The 19,243-nt window shown below is 43.7% G+C and overlaps 2 protein-coding genes and 1 pseudogene across 3 annotated transcripts in view; 2 read left to right on the top strand and 1 right to left on the bottom strand.

The window, feature by feature from the left end:
• Positions 1–19,243, top strand: part of LOC309564420 (uncharacterized protein) — a gene marked incomplete at both ends in the record, with an annotated part of 648,900 nt that overhangs the window by 206,990 nt on the left and 422,667 nt on the right.
• Positions 1–19,243, bottom strand: part of LOC309562909 (gastrula zinc finger protein XlCGF66.1-like) — a 471,303-nt gene that overhangs the window by 293,911 nt on the left and 158,149 nt on the right. The gene's annotated exons all lie outside the window — the stretch shown is intronic.
• Positions 5,075–14,078, top strand: LOC309563491 (annotated as a pseudogene). The gene is made up of 9 exons (XR_014226226.1): positions 5,075–5,358; positions 5,627–5,908; positions 6,346–6,486; positions 6,610–6,663; positions 6,867–6,923; positions 7,365–7,500; positions 11,884–12,237; positions 12,480–12,840; positions 13,409–14,078. The product of XR_014226226.1 is annotated as an uncharacterized misc_RNA (transcript).

Genomic DNA, 19,243 nt, shown 5'->3' with positions numbered 1-19,243 from the left:
TGGTGGAGGAGAACTGTCAGAAAATGTAGTGTGGATGGTGGAGGAGAGGTGTCGGAGAATGTATCTTGGATTGGAGTATTTGGGGTTTTAGTCATGCGTCAATTCTCTATTAATTTTACTCAAAAAAGTAAAGCGCCTAGATCGTTATGCAGACCAGGATAGCAATATATATAAATATTAATTTGCTGAAGACAAATATTAAATGGAATAAACTAGGGATAGACCGATTATCGGCAAGGCCGATATGCACTTTCCCGGATATATCGGTATCGGCCACAGATATGGCCGATATTTTTGTGATGTCATTCTGCCTTCTTAGGCCGCCTCCCTCGCCTTGGACAGTCTCGTCTGGAGTCGGGGCTAGTCTTGTGGGAGTGTATCACAGCCATACACCCACCCACAGCATCCCGGTGCCAGCAAGCCACCCATATCCACAGGCCCTGTACCAGCCAGCCAGCCAACCACAGGCCCTGTACCAGCCAGCCACCCACAGGCCCTGTACCTGCCAGCTACAGGCACTGTACCAGCCAGCCACCCACAGGCCCTGTACCAGCCAGCCACCCACAGCCCTTGTGCCAGCCAGCCACCCACCACAGGGTGCCAGACAGGCACCCACAGGCACTGTACCAGTCAGCCGCCCCCAGGCCCTGTACCAGCCAGCCAGCCACCCACCTACCACAGGGTGCCAGCCACCACGCCACTCATCACAGGCTTGCCAGCCAGCCACCCACCACAGGGTGCCAGCCAGCCACCCACCACAGGTTGCCAGCAAGCCAGCCATTAAGCATTAAACAAAAATGAACATGTTCAGTACCAGATTTGTGTCAAATATTGTGTTTATTTTTCAAAATTCTAAATGTACAAAATATAGGCCCATATCGGCTGATACCGATACGCTGTGACCAAAATATCGGTATCGGCCCTGAAAAAAAACATATCGGTCTATCCCTAGAATAAACACAATCAGTGCGTTAGCTATATAAAAAAGTGGCATTCATGTATGCAGATAGTCCAACTATAGGTACAAATAGTACCATAACATAGTCCAAAGAAGAAAGTGGGTCAAACACCGTCCACGTGATAGAGCCTCCACAATTAACTGAAACGGCATGTGTGAAAGCATTCATTGATTTCAATGGGAATAGGTTTTCGTGAGCTTTTTAGGCGCTTTTTTTTTTTTTTAGCGCCAAAGCGCCTCAGTGTAAAAGGGCTCTTGGGGATGGAACAAGAAGCAGCTGTCAAGAGTACAGAAAAACAACTTAAGCCCCGTACACATGAGAAGAAATTCGGCCGGGAAATTTCGTTCGACGACCGATCTGCCGATTTTCGGCTTGTTAGTATGGTGCTTCCGACAACCGACTCCGACTTTTCGGCCGAAAAAATCCTGGTGTGCAGGCATTAAAATTTTTGTCCTCCATCAAAACACGTCCAATTTTCGTCTCATTAGTACAGATTTCGATGGGGAAAAATCTTATGAGCAAGACTAGGCATGCTCAGAGATGAAAGAACACATACAAATCAATCCAACACATGACATCACTCCTGAAGTAGAATTCTGTCGTACGGGAAAATTTGTGTGCAGTCTAGAGCACATTCCTACCAACAGACACGCACTCTGGACAAAAGACGGACGACCGGTCGGCGGAAATTCGTAGCGTGTGTACGGGGCTTAAGGCTGCAGTTTTTATACTTTCCACAAGGCGTTGATCTCACTTATTGTTAGTCGTACGCACAGACAGGAAATGATATTACGCTACAGCCAGGAAATGAAAAGGTACAAACAGGAAGTGATCTTATACAAAGAGGAAGTGATGTATGGTCCATACAGGAAGTCCTGTGGGAGACGTTTCTCAAATTGGTAACAGAAGGTAATGAGATGTATTAAGATATTTTATATTTACTTTCAGTCACTGTTATGATGTCTTCGTCTTGCATGTTCACTGTGAAGATTTTTATGTCCACCAGATGCAGCTACACATGTATGGAGAGATACACTGCAATATACATTACAGGTAGTTATATAGAGCCAACAATGTACTTTTTCTTCTGTTGGGGCAAGCATCCAGAGCCTCTGGTTTATAGACCAGATACGTCCTAAATATAGAGCCATTTATCCAACTGTCCATCCAGAGCCTCTGGTTTATAGACCAGATACATCCTAAATATAGAGCCATTTATCCAACTGTCCATCCAGAGCCTCTGGTTTATAGACCAGATACATCCTAAATATAGAACCATTTATCCAACTGTCCATCCAGAGCCTCTGGTTTATAGACTGGATACATCCTAAATATAGAGCCATTTATCCAACTGTCCATCCAGAGTCTCTGGTTTATAGACCGGATATATCCTAAATATAGAAGCATTTATCCAACTATCCAACCAGAGCCTCTGGTTTATAGACCAGATACATCCTAAATATAGAGCCATTTATCCAACTTTCCATCCAGAGCCTCTGGTTTATAGACCAGATACGTCCTAAATATAGAACCATTTATCCAACTGTCCATCCAGAGCCCCTGGTAGGCCAGATACATCCTAAATATAGAACCATTTATCCAGCTGTCCATCCAGAGCCTCTGGTTTATAGACCAGATACGTCCTAAATATAGAACCATTTATCCAGCTGTCCATCCAGAGCCTCTGGCTTATAGGCCAGATACATCCTAAATATAGAACCATTAATCCAACTGTCCATCCAGAGCCTCTGGTTTATACACCGGATACATCCTAAATATAGAGCCATTTATCCAACTGTCCATCCAGAGCCTCTGGTTTATAGACCGGATACATCCTAAATATAGAACCATTTATCCAACTGTCCATCCAGAGTCTCTGGTTTATAGACCAGTGACATCCTAAATATAGAACCATTTATCCAACTGTCCATCCAGAGCCTCTGGTTTATAGACCGGATACATCCTAAATATTGAACCATTTATCCAACTGTCCATCCAGAGCCTCTGGTTTATAGACAGATGCATCCTAAATAAAGAGCTATTTATTCAACTGTTCATACCAGTGGTGAAACAGTTATTAGTGCCCGGCATTGATGCCACAAGTCTTTGGTGGAGCAGTCAAATGAGTTTCTAAGTCCCAGAAAAGAGGAAGGAGCTCTCCAAAGGAATTAGTCCCAAGACCCCGCAGCTCTATCTTTTTAAAAATGAAGGGGACAAAGTTTGTGGCCAAAGGCCATTTTCTATTCTGCCTATCTTGTATGGCAGTCTCTTTTCATCCTATTAGTCCAGAACAGTTTCTCTGAAGGCAACCACAGGTTATCTCTGGCAGTCTCTGGATGATAGTTGATATAAGCAGTCCTCTCTGTGGCAGTGCAGATTGAAGCTCTTCCCAGAAATCAGCACATCTGGAACCACAAACCTGGACAGCAGTCACCAAAGCAGGAAATCTGGAACACACTGAGATCTCTAGTTGCACAGCAGCAATATCAGCAAGTGTACCTCTCAATTAGGTTGCAACAGGATGTGTCTCACTTAGTTTGTAGGCACAAATGAACTCCTGGCAGCTGGACCACGCACAGGGTCAAACTAACCAGCACATGTCCCTCTCATCGACAGCAACATAGGTTTGGCATGTAGCTTCCCAGTGTCCTTATGAGCAACACCTGGACAAAGATCTTTTCTCATCTGTTCACATGTGAGATCTTTTTCCAGCCTGGGTTTCTCTTTTCTCTCCCCCTAACACTCTGTGATTTGTAGTCTCCACCTCCCTCTGTACAGGCCATGTCTCCATGTGGGCACTAAATTCCCCTGTAGCCTCAGTTCCTCTGTCCCTGTGGAAGGGTCCTTACAGTCATCCTGCTCCTGCAGCCAATCACCTTCCTTTCTAATACATTTCTGGTCACTCCCCAAAAATGGTCATCGCTTGTGTTAAAGAAGACCATCACATTTAGTATTGTCTGTGGTCTTCTTAACCACCACAACCTTCTTCGTCCAGATTATTCTCAGTTTGGTATTAGTCTGCACATGACATGACATCACTCCCCTCTCTGAAATAGAAACGTAGACCTGACTGAAGAGGTGAGGAGGATTCTGGGAGGTCACATGACATCACTCTTATTTCTAATAATAAAACACAGACCTGACCGGAGAGGTGAGGAGGATTCTGGGAGGTCACACGACATCACTCTTATCTCTATCAATAAAACACAGACTTGACCGGAGAGGTAAGGAGGATTCTGGGAGGTCACATGACATCACTCTTATCTCTATCAATAAAACACAGAGCTGACCGGAGAGGTGAGGAGGATTCTGGGAGGTCACATGACATCACTCTTATCTCTATTAATAAAACACAGACTTGACCGGAGAGGTAAGGAGGATTCTGGGAGGTCACATGACATCACTCTTATCTCTATCAATAAAACACAGAGCTGACCGGAGAGGTGAGGAGGATTCTGGGAGGTCACATGACATCACTCTTATCTCTATTAATAAAACACAGACCTGACCGGAGAGGTGAGGAGGATTCTGGGAGGTCACATGACATCACTCTTATCTCTATTAATAAAACACAGACCTGACCGGAGAGGTGAGGAGGATTCTGGGAGGTCACATGACATCACTCTTATCTCTATTAATAAAACACAGAGCTGACCGGAGAGGTGAGGAGGATTCTGGGAGGTCACATGACATCACTCTTATCTCTATTAATAAAACACAGACCTGACCGGAGAGGTGAGGAGGATTCTGGGAGGTCACATGACATCACTCTTATCTCTATTAATAAAACACACAGCTGACCGGAGAGGTGAGGAGGATTCTGGGAGGTCACATGACATCACTCTTATCTCTATTAATAAAACACAGACCTGACCGGAGAGGTGAGGAGGATTCTAGGAAGTTTGTTGTGACAACTGCTACATTCCTTCTTTTCACAGGATTATAAAGTAGTGAAGGAATTATCCGATGAGCGATTACCATCCAACAGCTGTCTTCATGAAACATCACCCATCACAGTTCCTCCACCTCACTGCCTGACAACAGGGTTAATCGGTGCTAAGAAGATTCTAGAAGTCACCAACAAGATCACTGAGCTGCTGATAGGAGAGGTGAGCGGTGCTGGGAATTCTGGGACATTATCCAGTAACAGACAAGGGATGTGTCTGGATGGTGACTGTATCATTGTGTGTGTCAGGTTCCTATAAGGTGTCAGGATGTCACTGTCTATTTCTCCATGGAGGAGTGGGAGTATTTAGAAGGACACAAGGATCTCTACAAGGACGTCATGATGGAGAATCAGCGGACTTTGAGTTTTGCGAAGAATGTAAGCAAGGCATTTTCCCGGAATGAGACGGTGATGAACCTCATTCTGGATATCCTTAGCCTGCTGACCAGAGAGGTGAGTGTAATGAAGGGGTTACCTCTGATCCATGGATAACATTGACTGGTCGTTCAGTGAGCGTTACTAGTAAAACATTAGTGACTCCATTATATGACTTCTAGAAGGAGCTATAAATCTGACCACATTGTAATCATATCATTGGAAGAAAAATGTCTGTCCTTTGCTGAATCAGGCACATTGTGGCCAATCTCTGAAGAATAAATACAGAGGTAACCATAGAGGTGAGGGATAATGGGAGGGTGATATTTATCTTTGTATCACACAGAGCTGTACAACAGTTACGAAGAAATCTACTGAAAATGACACAAGAAGAAGTCATAATATGACCACAAGATCCTCAAGAATCCAGAATTACATCATCATCCCCCCACCTCCATCCCTGATCCCTACAAGACACAACATGCAAAAGATTCTAGAAGTCACCAAGAAGATGATGGAGCTGCTGACAGGAGAGGTGAGCGGTGCCGGGAATTCTGGGACATTATCCAGTAACAGACAAGGGATGTGTCTGGATGGTGACTGTATCATTGTGTGTGTCAGGTTCCTATAAGGTGTCAGGATGTCACTGTCTATTTCTCCATGGAGGAGTGGGAGTATTTAGAAGGACACAAGGATCTCTACAAGGACATCATGATGGAGAATCAGCCGCCCCTCACATCACCGGGTAAGAGGAGACTTTATTGTAAAGGAGAGAGCAGTACGGAGGATCCACCTAGATCCCCCATCATCTGATAAACACATAGAAACAATGTATTCAGTCAGTGTGTGTGTTTCCTACAGATGGATCCAGTAATGGGAACCCACCAGAGAGATGTCCCCGTCCTCTGTATTCCCGGGATTCCACACAGGAAGGTCACACCATCCCCCACCATCATCAGGTAGGTGGGGCTGAACATGTAGACCTTAAATAGTGTTCTAAACTGTGAGGTGGCATTCTAATAATAATCTAGTTTTCCTTTGTGTTCTGAAATCCTTGGAGTTTAGGATGAAGAAATTAAGGACATCAAAGTTGAGGTAAAAAAGGAAGAGTCCTTGGTGAGTGGACAGCAGTCTATGGGGGAGGGTTGTCCTCTGAATTCTCAGGATTCCACCCAGGAACATCACAGCTATACAAAGAATAATCAGGTAGATTAGACTGGGCAAAAAATAACTCCAAAATAATTACACGAGAGGGCATTCATCTATATAATCTCGTATCATTGGCTGCAACTTTTCCAGAGGTTACATGTACTCCTCTATGAAATTTAGGATGAAGAACAAAAAGACTTTGAATTTGAGGGGAAGGAGGAAGAAGAGACCTTGGTGAGTGGAGATCAGTGGACTAGGTCCTCTAGGTTCCCAGGATTCCACCCAGGAAGTTCACAACTATACAGAGAATGATCAGGTAGATGGGACTGGGCGAAAAACTCAAAAATAATTATTTGAGAGGAAATTTATCTACATGATCTCTTATTGAAAGCAGTCGTTTCAGATTTTATATTTTTTTTATCATCTCTGGAATTTAGAATGAAGAACGGAAAGACATCAAAGTTGAGAATGAGGATAAAGAAGAAGAGACGGTGGTGAGTGGAGATCAGCAGTCTATGGAGGAGGGTGGTCCTCTGTATTCCCAGGGTCACAATTATAAAGAGAACGATCAGGTAGATGGAACTGGCCAAAAAGAACTTGAAGATCGTTCTATAAGTAGACATTCTTCAATGTAATTTTTATTTTCCTTTTTTCTAAATATATTCTATTATCTTTATGGTTTAGGGTGAAGAACTGAAAGACATCAAAGGTGAGATTAAAGAAGAAGAAGAGACGTTGGTGAGTGGAGATCAGCAGTCTGTGGAGGAGGGAGGTCCTCTGTATTCCAGGGATTCCACCAACGGAGATCACAATTATAAAGGGAATGATCAGGTAGATGGAACTGGCCAAAAAGAACTTGAAAATTATTCTATAAGTAGACATTCATCTATTTATTTATTTTTTTCTAAATATTTTCTATCATCTTTGGGGTTTAGGGTGAAGAACTGAAATACCTCAAAGCTGAGGATAAAGAAGAAGAGAAGTTGGTGAGTGGAGATCAGCAGTCTATGGAGGAGGGGGAGATGATTATGGAAAGTAAACAGGAGGAATCTTCTCTACTTATGGACACAAGTAAGTAATAAACATTAAATGCAGAAACTGTTTATATTTGACTTCTATGAGTATAAAGTATGGATTTTTAAATCATTGTATGGGTTAAAATGCAACATATGTCCAGATAAAAACAAAAAAAGATTGCAAAGGAGCAATTGATTTAGATCAGGGATGTCCAACCTTTTGAGATTTCTGGGCCACATAGAAAAGATATGTCTTGGGCCAAACATTAAAGGATAAGTCCACCCTAACCATAAAATCCCTACATCTATAGACCTCCACAATCTAACACTAACCTATCTAGCCCTGTAAAGAAGAAATCCATATACTTACCTTTTTGAAGCTGATCCGACTCTATCCCGCGCTGAGCTGTCAGCCTCGGCTTCGCTGTGGAGGTGGGTGCAGAAGACACGGCCGACAACGGAAGCCCCATAGTAAGTCTATAGGTGACGTCACTTCCCAATCATTTCACAGCCATTGTCGGCCGTGTCCTCTGCAGAGCTTCCATTACTGGAGATCGGGTCGGATCAGCTTCAATAAAGGTAAGTATACTGATTTCTTCTCTATAGGGCTAGATAGGTTAGTGTTAGAATGTGGAGATCTATAGATACAGTGATTTTTAGTTTTAGGGTGGACTTATACTTTAAATACACTAAATTGGTGCATATTTGGTCAGTTAAAAAAAAACACACGAAAAATGCACCTCCTCTTTAAAATGCACTGAAAACGCAGCAAGAATGGTGATCCGTGTCTGTGCGATCCGATCCTGATGCGGCTGAAAAAATGCCTCCTGTCAAAGCTAAACACTTGTACCTGTATCCAATTAGGCAGGCCTTTGTATTACATACACATAAAAGAGTGAAGAGATTGCACAAACCGCTAAAATTGCAAAGTAATTACTCACCCTGCGCTCTAATTTTACCAGAAATATGAATGTATATACATACAAGACCTGTAAGGTCTCAGCTGCTGTTATATTAAAGAAGTTATGACAAAGGTGTAATAGACGATCTAAGAACGTATAGATAATTCCACAACACTAATGCCCAGTACACACGATCCGAAAATCGGACGACTCTCCGTCCGTTTTTGTTTGGTTGCTAGGAACTCTCAATTATATTCGCAATTGGGAGAGGTTACTTACGATACGAATTTTCTCGGACGATGATTCAAAGGCTTCCGGTATGCGTAACCACGCTGTAGCGTGTGAGGGGAAAATGATGTCTACTGCTCATGCGCTGTCTACTGCTCACCATTTTTTTCGGACGAACAACATACTGATAATACGATTATCGTACGATGTGTTATAATACGATCAAAATTTTTATGCTTGCACGACCGGATTATATCGGGTGAACTGTCGTGATCGCCTCTCGTAAGCTGTGTACTAACGATCCGATTATCGTCCGATCCTTTCACAAGCGTTAATTTTCGTCTGATTTTCGGATCGTGTGTACGGGCCATAACAGTGCTAATGAATAAAGTCTGCTAATATCAAGGTCACTCCCGTGTGGGAGGGATGATGTCAAAAAATGGAGTTTTCCATCACAAAACAGTTCCAGTAAGTGACAATCCAAATCCCAGGGAAAGGGTGTGAGGGATTTCTTAATCATCCACCAAAAATCCACCAATCACCGGTGCTCCCCCCTCTCTCCTGGAACTCACCAGATAAATGATCAAAACTCTCCCTCAGAGTATACTCCGATCTCCATATTATATGTCTCCAAACTCGTAAGATCGAAAATCCATGTGAACCTTATTAGCCTTCATATAGAACTCCATTCATGGTAGCATGTAAATGAAGAGTAGGGGCACATAGTGTAATTCCGCAACTTTAATGGATTAAAATATGACACAAATAGCCCCGCTCCCCTCAAGGTTTCTACTTACAGCAATAGATTGGAATGAAGGCATTCAATAAAACATGTACGCTCTATGACCCCCTACTAGATCGGACCCATGTTCTCCAGGAGACCGTAGCGTGGCCAGGCGTAGCAATGGTATAAGGCGACCGCGCGCACACACGGCCTGACGCGTTTCGTCGTAAGGACTTCCACTGAGAGCGTCAAAGTGGAAGTCCTCACACCCTTTCCCTGGGATTTGGATTGTCACTTACTGGAACTGTTTTGTGATGGAAAACTCCCTTTTTTTTTACATCATCCCTCCCACACGGGAGTGACCTTGATATTAGCAGACTTTATTCATTAGCGCTGTTAGTGTTGTGGATTTATCTATACGTTTTTAGATTGTCTATTACACCTTTGTCATAACTTTGTATTACATAGTTGAAGGTAAATTTCAAGAAAATTGTACAGAAAATTGTATAATGTATTGCCAGCCTATATGTGAGGTGTGAGGTCTTTCTGACTCCAGATCTCACATTAAGGCTACATTCACACCTGAGCGTAGCATTTTCGCATGTTTTTTACCGCGATTTACAGGCGTTTTTTTGTGCAGGTGTTTTTAGATTGAATAGAGACCAATGGAAAACGCCTGTAATCTGCCCAAAAAGAAGCTCATGTACTTTTTTGAGCGTTGGGTGTTTTGCTCACAGCGTCAAAACGCTCAGATGTGAACAGGGGCCATTGAAATGAATAGGATTTGTCTTGTTGGGCGTTTTGAGAGCTGATCCTAGAGCAGAAAAACTCCCCAAAAACGTCCCAAAACGCCTACATGTAGGGATGCACCGAATGTTCGGCAACCGAACATTATTCGGCCGAAAATAGCAAAAAAAGCACTTTCGGTGTTCGGCCGAATAAGTAAAAAGGCAGAATAAATTTGTGCCGAACAATGACGTTTTTAATGACGCGGATGGTGGGTCGGTACCCGCCATCCCCGAGCATCACTGTAAACATAGCCGGAAGCACTACAGGAAGTAGAGCGGATGCTTCCTGTATAGCCGCTTAGCGCCGGGGTCTGTCACAGGCGGAGTGATACCAATGACAGAGCACAGGAGCCATACAGCAAACATCGACTATGCAGATGGGAGGGAGGGAGGTAAGGAGAGACATGAGAGGACAGAGACACGTGAGGACAAGAGAGAGAGACACGTGAGGACAAGAGAGAGAGACACGAGAGGACAAGAGAGAGAGTGAGAGGACAAGAGAGAGAGAGAGAGACATGAGAGGACAAGAGAGAGAGAGAGACATGAGAGGACAAGAGAGAGAGAGAGAGAGGACAAGAGAGAGAGACATGAGAGGACAAGAGAGAGAGAGAGGACAAGAGAGAGAGAGAGGACAAGAGAGAGAGAGGACGAGAGAGAGAGAGAGAGAGAGAGAGAGAGAGGACAAGAGAGAGAGAGAGAGGACAAGAGAGAGAGAGAGAGGACAAGAGAGAGAGAGTGAGAGGACAAGAGAGAGAGAGAGACATGAGAGGACAAGAGAGAGAGACATGAGAGGACAAGAGAGAGAGAGAGAGAGAGAGAGGACAAGAGAGAGAGAGTGAGAGAGAGGACAAGAGAGAGAGAGTGAGAGGACAAGAGAGAGAGAGAGAGACATGAGATGGATAAATGGAAAAAATGCGAAACACCGCGTTCGGTATTCGGCCTTCGGCCAAGCATTTCATTATTATTCGGCTTCGGCCAAGAATTTCATTTCGGTGCATCCCTACCTACATGTGAACGGAGCCTAAAGAGGTCCTGTCCTGCTTATTTCTATTAGAAGGGATGTTTACATTCCTTGTAATAGGAATAAAAATAATCAAAACATTTTTGTTTAAAAAAAACTGTATAAAAATAATAAATAAAATAAATGGGAAAAAAAAAAAAAATGAAAGCGCCCCGTCCCCGTTAGCTCGTGCGCAGAAGCGAACGCATACGCAAGTCCCGCCCACATATGTAAACGGTGTTCAAACCACACATGTGAGGTATCGCCGCGATCGTTAGAGCGAGAGCAATAATTTGAGCCCTGGACCTTCTCTGTAACTCTAAACTGGTAACCTGTAGAAATGTATAAAATGTCGGCTATGGGGACCAAGTACCAATGTTTGTCGCCATTCCACGAGCGTGCGCAATTTTGAAGCATGACATGTTGGGTATCTATTTACTCAGCGTAACATTATCTTTCACATTGTAGAAAGAAAATTGGGCTAACTTTACTGTTATCTTGTTTTTTAATTAAAAAAAGTGAATTTTTTCCCAAAAAAATTGCGTTAGGAAGACCGCTGCGCAAACACGGTGTGATTTAAAAAATATTGCAACAATCCCCTCTCTAGGGTCTCTGCTAAAAAATATATATATAATGTTTGGGGGGTTCTAAGTAATTTTCTAGCAGATTTTAGCTTGTAAACAACGCGTGTCAGAAATAGGCCTGGTCCAGAAGTGTTTAATCTGATTTGATTTGATTGTCGAATTGTTGTAAGCTTTGAAGAATGCTTCTAACATTTCTTCAAAATTTCCAACAGGTGGACGCAGTGCCCGGAATATCTCTGAGGGGCGTCCCATGTCCTCTCCTGATGATAATACAAATGATGACATCACACAACTCTTTCCGGGAGAAAACTTTATTACTCCGAACACACAGAGATCAACGGATCCCTCCAACCCTCGGGAACCTTCCGATCGATCACATCCTATAACTAAAGATAAGCATCGAAGATCTAACAGCATGGAGAAACCCGCAGATCCGTCCAAACTCGAGGAATCTTCCTCAACCCCAGAAGGAGCTCACGCAAGCGACAGATCATTTCCCTGTTCGGTGTGCGGGAAATCTTTCACTAGAATGAGTTCGCTTCTCCGACACCAGAGAAGTCACACTGGTGAGCGCCCTAATTCGTGTCTAGAAAAAAAAGTTTTACCCGGAGAAAAGACTTTCTTGAGCACCAGAAAAGTCACACTGCTTCGCATTCCTGTTCAGAGTGCGGGAAACGTTTCAACGAGAAAGGAAAACTTCTCAAACACCAGAAAATTCACACAAGAGGGCGTCCTTATTCATGTTCAGAGTGCGGGAAGCGTTATAGCAAGGAAGTAAACCTTCTCACACACCAGAAAAGTCACCAAGGTGAGCGTCCCTATTCATGCTCAGAGTGCGGGAAATGCTTCGCTAAGAACCAACAACTTCTTGTGCACCGAAGAATTCACACGGGGGAGCGTCCGTATCCGTGTTCAGAATGCGGGAAGTGTTTCAATCAGAGAGGAGTCTTCCTTAGGCATCAGAAAGTTCACAAGGCTGACCGTCCCTATCCGTGTTTGGAGTGTGTGAAATGTTTCAGTGAGAAAAGAAGGCTTGATGTCCACCAGAAAATTCACAAAGGTGAGCGTCCCCATTCATGTCCAGAGTGTGGAAAGTGCTTTATTCTCAAATACAGCCTTGGTAAACACCTGAAAACTCACACAGGTGCACGTCCTTATTCGTGCTCAGAGTGTGGGAAATGTTTTACTACGAAAGGAGGTCTTCTTAAACATCAGATTTGTCATACCGGCGAGCGTCCCTATTCATGTTCAGAGTGCGGGAGATGTTTCACTGAGAAAGGAAGCCTTGTTACACACCAGAAAATTCACAAAAATGAGCGTCCTCATTCATGTCCAGAGTGCAGGAAATGTTTTATTAAGAAAAGGGACCTTATAAAACACCAGAGAACTCACACTGGTGAGTGTCCCTATTCATGTCCAGAGTGTGATAAACGCTTCAATCAGAAAGGAAACCTTGTTGCACACCAGAAAATTCACACAGGTGAGCGTCCCCATACATGTTCAGAGTGTGGGAAAGGTTTCACTAGGAAAGGAAGCCTAAATAAACACCAGAGAAGTCACACGAGTGTACAGCCCTATTTATGTACGGAGTGCGGGAAATGTTTCAGTCAGAAAGGAAACCTTGATGCGCACCCACACTGGTAGCCGTCCTTTTTCATGTTCAGAGTGCGGGAAATGTTTTAGTCAGAAAGGAGGCCTTGTAAAACACCAGAAAATTCGCACTGGTCTACAGGACAGGGAATGTGGGAAATGTTTTACTACGAAAGGAGGTCTTCTTAAACATCAGATTTGTCACACCGGCAAGCGTCCCTATTCATGTTCAGAGTGCGGGAGATGTTTCACTGAGAAAGGAAGCCTTGTTACACACCAGAAAATTCACAAAAATGAGCGTCCTCATTCATGTCCAGAGTGCGGGAAATGTTATATTAAGAAAAGGGACCTTATAAAAACACCAGAGAACTCACACTGGTGAGCGTCCCTATTCATGTCCAGAGTGCGGTAAACACTTCAATGACAAAGGAACCCTTGTTACACACCAGAAAATTCACACAGGTGAGCGTCCCCATACATGTTCAGAGTGCGGGAAAGGTTTCATTAAGAAAGGAAGCCTAAATAAACACCAGAGAAGTCACACGGGTGTACAGCCCTATTTATGTACGGAGTGCGGGAAATGTTTCAGTCAGAAAGGAAACCTTGATGCACACCAGCGCACCCACATGGGTAGCCGTCCATTTTCATGTTCAGAGTGTGGAAAATGTTTTAGTCGGAAAGGAGGCCTAGTAAGACACCAGAAAATTCACACTGGTCTACAGGACAGGGAGAGTGGGAGCCCCTCATAACAGGCATTATGGTGACCCAAGGGAACTATAGGGATATAGAGTACCAGGGAACTTTTGTAACCTTGTGAGCCTCGGATTATCAGGGGGGATGGTAAGCTTCAGTGGTGCACCCAAGGCAAAAATATTTCCATCTTTCAGGGTACGATTTAATAGTTATTGGGTCTGAAGGGATTACATTTTTATAGTAATTTGGTCCCTCACACACATAGAAAACACAATAACCCAGATGAAGCCTTGATAATCTATCGGCAAATATGACAATATATGGGCAAAACATCAGCAATTGTGACAGCAGGTGGGTAACATACAACAAATGGGCAACCATGACAATACATGGAGCAACAAGTGGGCAATAATGACAATACATGGAGCAACAAGGGGGCAACCTTGACAATACATGGAGCAACAAGGGGGCAACCTTGACAATACATGGAGCAACAAGTGGGCAACCATGACCATACATGGAGCAACAAGTGGGCAACCATGACCATATATGGAGCAACAAGTGGGCAGTCATGACAATACATGGAGCAACAAGTGGGCAACCATGACAATACATGGAGCAACAAATGGGCAAATAAATGGATCAACAAAAAGACAACCATGACAATACATGGAGCAACAAATGGGCAAATAAATGGATCAACAAAAAGACAACCATGACAATACATGGAGCAACAAGTGGGCAACCTTGACAATACATGGAGCAAAAAGTGGGCAACCTTGACAATACATGGAGCAAAAAGTGGGCAACCATGACAATACATGGAGCAACAAGTGGGCAATCATGACAATATGTGGAGCAACAAGTGGGCAACCATAACAATACATGGAGCAACAAGTGGGCAACCCTGACAATACATGGAGCAACAAATGGGCAAATAAATGGATCAACAAAAAGACAATCATTACAATTCATGGAGCAACAAGTGGGCAACCATGACAATACATGGAGCAATAAGTCGGAAACCATGACAATACATGGAGCAACAAATGGGCAACCATGACAATACATGGAGAAACAAGTGGGCAACCATGACAATACATGGAGCAACAAATGGGCAACCATGACAATACGTGGAGCAACAAGTGGGCAACCATAACAATACATGGAGCAACAAGTGGGCAACCATGACAATACAAGGACAACCATAGCATTAAAACCAAAGAAGCAACGGGGAAACATAGTGAAGACAAATAGAGGAACATCTATTTTATCATTGGACCTTTCTATAGGTTTCCCAAATAAACCAGAAATGTCTGCACTTGCCAACATTCTGTTCTGAATCCATTTTTTTTTTTTTTTTACGATGACCATAATTTTAAGAAGATTGGTGGTTGGGAATTGTCTTAATTCTTACAGTCATCCAATTTAGTTTTATGAGATGGAGACTTCAGTTCCATGTGTGTCAGCTGATATTCTGAAGAAATTTGGAGCCACTACAAAAGCCACATAGAATATTTCCATTGCTGCCATCTTGGTTCCCCTCCTCATGGTCACAGTGTTAGACTTATTAAGTTCACAGTCTTTATCTCATCAGTGGCTTACAGAATACGTCCTTGGCAGTTTGCCAAATGGCAACTTACATGTGAGGCCAGTTGGAAAAATGCCCCCTACTGATTATTGGTGATCAGTGGGAAGAATGCTCTTTACATTGGTGGTCACTGGGAGAATGTCTCTTCCATTGGTGGTCACTGGGAGAATGTCTCTTCCATTGGTGGTCAGTGGGAAGAATGTTCCTTAAATTGGTGTTCCGTGAGAAGAATGCTCCTTACATTTATGCTCAGGGGGAAGAATGTCCCTTACATTGGTAGTCAGTGGGAAGAATGTCTCTTACATTGGAGGTTAGTGGGAAGAATGTCCCTTACATTGGTTGTCAGTGGGAAGAATGTCCCTTACATTGGAGGTCAGTGGGAAGAATGTCCCTTACATTGGAGGTCAGTGGGAAGAATGTCCCTTACATTGGAGGTCAGTGGGAAGAATGCTCCTTACATTGGAGGTCAGTGGGAAGAATGTCCCTTACATTGGAGGTCAGTGGGAAGAATGTCCCTTACATTGGTAGTCAGTGGGAAGAATGTCTCTTACTTTGGAGGTTAGTGGGAAGAATGTCCCTTACATTGGTTGTCAGTGGGAAGAATGTCCCTTACATTGGAGGTCAGTGGGAAGAATGATCCTTACATTGGTGATCAGTGGGAAGAATGTCTCTTACATTGGTAGTCAGTGGGAAGAATGCCTTACATTGGTAGTCAGTGGGAAGAATGCCTTACATTGGTGGTCAGTGGGAAGAATGTCTCTTACATTGGTAGTCAGTGGGAAGAATGCTCCTTACATTGGTGGTCAGTGGGAAGAATGCCCCTTACATTGGTGGTCAGTGAGAAGAATGTTCCTTACATTGGTGGTCAGTGGGAAGAATGTCCCTTACATTGGTGGTCAGTGGGAAGAATGTCCCTTACATTGGTGGTCAGTGGGAAGAATGTCCCTTACATTGATGGAGTATAGAAGGAAGGGGAGGAGCCAATCATGGTCAATGAAGGAGGAGAGAAGAGGAAGAATGGTGACTGAACATGTTAGGAAGGATTTAAGAAGCCTTTAAATACCTGTACTGTATTTCCTATCTAGCTGGCTATGTACACTGCATATCATAAACAAATAAATTAATAAAATCATTTTTCCATATCTTCTTCTTTTGTTCTATCTTTTTGCTGCTGATCTTCTGCATCCTCTTTGCAGCCACTTCTTGTCTACAGGCACCACAGCGATGGCTGCATGGCATTTCTTAGGGTGGGTTTCCTGATGGTGAAAACAGTGGACCATGGCGATGCAATCTGTAGGAAAATGACCATTCGTAGATTCCTTAAGGACTTTTTTACGGGGGTGACAACACAGGAGCACAACTGGGAGACGGGGCAGAGCGTTATCTCACCCCATAATGGAAAGTGCTTGAACAAGGACCATCATGGCAGGACCATCATGAATTATTTTAATAAAAGCTGCAGATTTATACACTATATTGTCAAAAGTATTGGGACGCCTGCCTTTACACACACATTTACAGAGGAGGTCTTGGGCTAGAATTCGGGGTTGCACACAAACCCTCGATCAGGGGACATCTAATCCAAATTTCGTCCCAACTTAAACGGGAACGTAAACAGAAGATCGCTTCCCTAACTTCTGACTTTCTGTCCTTATCGAAGCGACATAAAGCCAATCCCTCTGCGGCTACTTTCGCCCAACTGGATTCTGCTCGCCTTGCACTGAATCTGGCTCTCACTATGGAAGCTGAGAAGCACCTTTAGATGGACAGGGGCTTGTTTGTACCATCAGCGGGATAAAATAGGCTCCAAACTTGCTACGAAAATCAACCCTAAACATCATGCCACTTCTATCCCCAAAATCCGCACTAAACAGGGTGATCTCACGCAACATCCTCACAAGGTTTTAACAGCGTTTCAGGATTTTTACTCCAACCTTTATTCTTCTTCTGATACACCCTCTGGGAATTTGGAAACGTTCCTGAATGATATCCCAATTCCTACACTGTCCCCGGTACATTCTAAATCTTTAGAGAAACCGATTTCTGAAACAGAAATTCTTGCAGTTATAAAATCTCTGAAACTCCATTCGGCCCCAGGCCCAGATGGGTTCTCTAACTTTTACTATAAGAAATTTGGCACCGTCCTAACCCCCCCTACATGACTCGTTTCTGTAACTCTCTCTGTGACGGCCATGGTTGGTAGATAAGGATTTAAATTTTGCTACCATCTCACTAATCCCGAAACCGGGCAAGGACCCGAGCGAAGTTAGTAATTACCGCCCTATATCCTTAATCAACAACGATCTCAAGATTTTCACTAAAGTTTTAGCCAATAGGCTCTCCTCCTTCATAGCTCGTTATGTTCATAGAGCAAGCAGGGTTCATACCAGGCTGTCAAGGCACTGATCAGATCCGGAGGGCCATAGACATAACCTCTTTGCTTCAATCTCAATGGGGCGGTGGTAACAAACAAGAGGGTTACCTCCTTTTGATTGACCTACACAAGGCATTTGGCTCGGTCAGGTGGCCTTATCTTTTTGAGATATTGAAGAGATGGGGCTTTGGCCCGAACTTCCAAGGCATGCTCCAATCGCTTTATTCTTCTCCTTCGGCCCAGATACGAATAGCTGGACAATATTCTACCTCTCTTAACATCCACAGGGGTACAAGACAAGGATGCCCATTGTCTCCGATTGTCTTCGCTATTGCGATAGAGACTCTAGCTATAGCAATTTGGAGATACCAGGACAACAAGGGGGTCACATGCGGAAACTTGGAACACAAGTGCGCTTTATTTGCGGACGATCTATTACTATTCTTACATCCCCTCTCACCTTCACGCCCAACATCCTCAAACTCCTACAGGACTTCGGGAGAGCTTCAGGCTTACAGGTGAATATGCCTAAATCTACAGCTTTAAATATTTCAGTCCCCAGCCATCTGGTGGATAACATTCGCTCTTACTTCCCATTTACCTGAACACTCACTATATATTCCATATCTTGGCGTTAACCTCCCTAACTCCATTGACAAGCTCTATTCGGTGAACTACCCTGGAGCGTTCAAAAAATGTTAAACTGATCTAAGATCCTGGTCCAGACTTGACCTCTCCTGGATAGGGAGAATTAACACCATCAAAATGACACAACTGCCTCGCATCCTTTACCTCTTTAGGTCACTTCCCATTCCCCTCAAAAAATTGCAACTTGCTAATTTACAATCCAAAATTATACACTACTCTTGGGGGAACAAAGGCCACAGTTGCGCGAAACCTATTCTTTACAGATGAAAGGAGGATGGAGGACTTGGTCTTCCACATTTATGGTGGTACTACCAGGCAGCACAACTCTCCCAATTTTCTATGGTGTACTCTAGGGGCCCGAAACCAGACTGGGTCCAGATTGAACGGCAGGCGGTCCCACTTAACACCATTGACTACCTAATTTGGTGCTCCACTAAACGTAGACCCTCTGTCCTCTCCCCGACACTCTCTCATTCTTTCTCCCTTTGCGACTCACTCCATAAGCAACCATCCCTTGTTTCTATTCTGAAACCTTTGACCAATTTATTTAATAACCCAAACTTTACCCCTGGCATGGATATTGGTGCCTTCAAATGGTGGCTCAACAAGGGCCTATTTAGAATTGGGCATTTCTTCAACAGATTAGGCCCCCCTCACACAAGGTCACTGCGCAAAA

Source organism: Pelophylax lessonae (genome assembly GCF_965119305.1).
Source record: "Pelophylax lessonae genome assembly, chromosome: 9".
In the NCBI taxonomy this organism is placed as follows: Eukaryota; Metazoa; Chordata; class Amphibia; order Anura; family Ranidae; genus Pelophylax; species Pelophylax lessonae.
The sequence above is the reverse complement of the archived record's forward strand: the minus strand, read 5'-3'. Positions and strand labels throughout refer to the sequence as shown.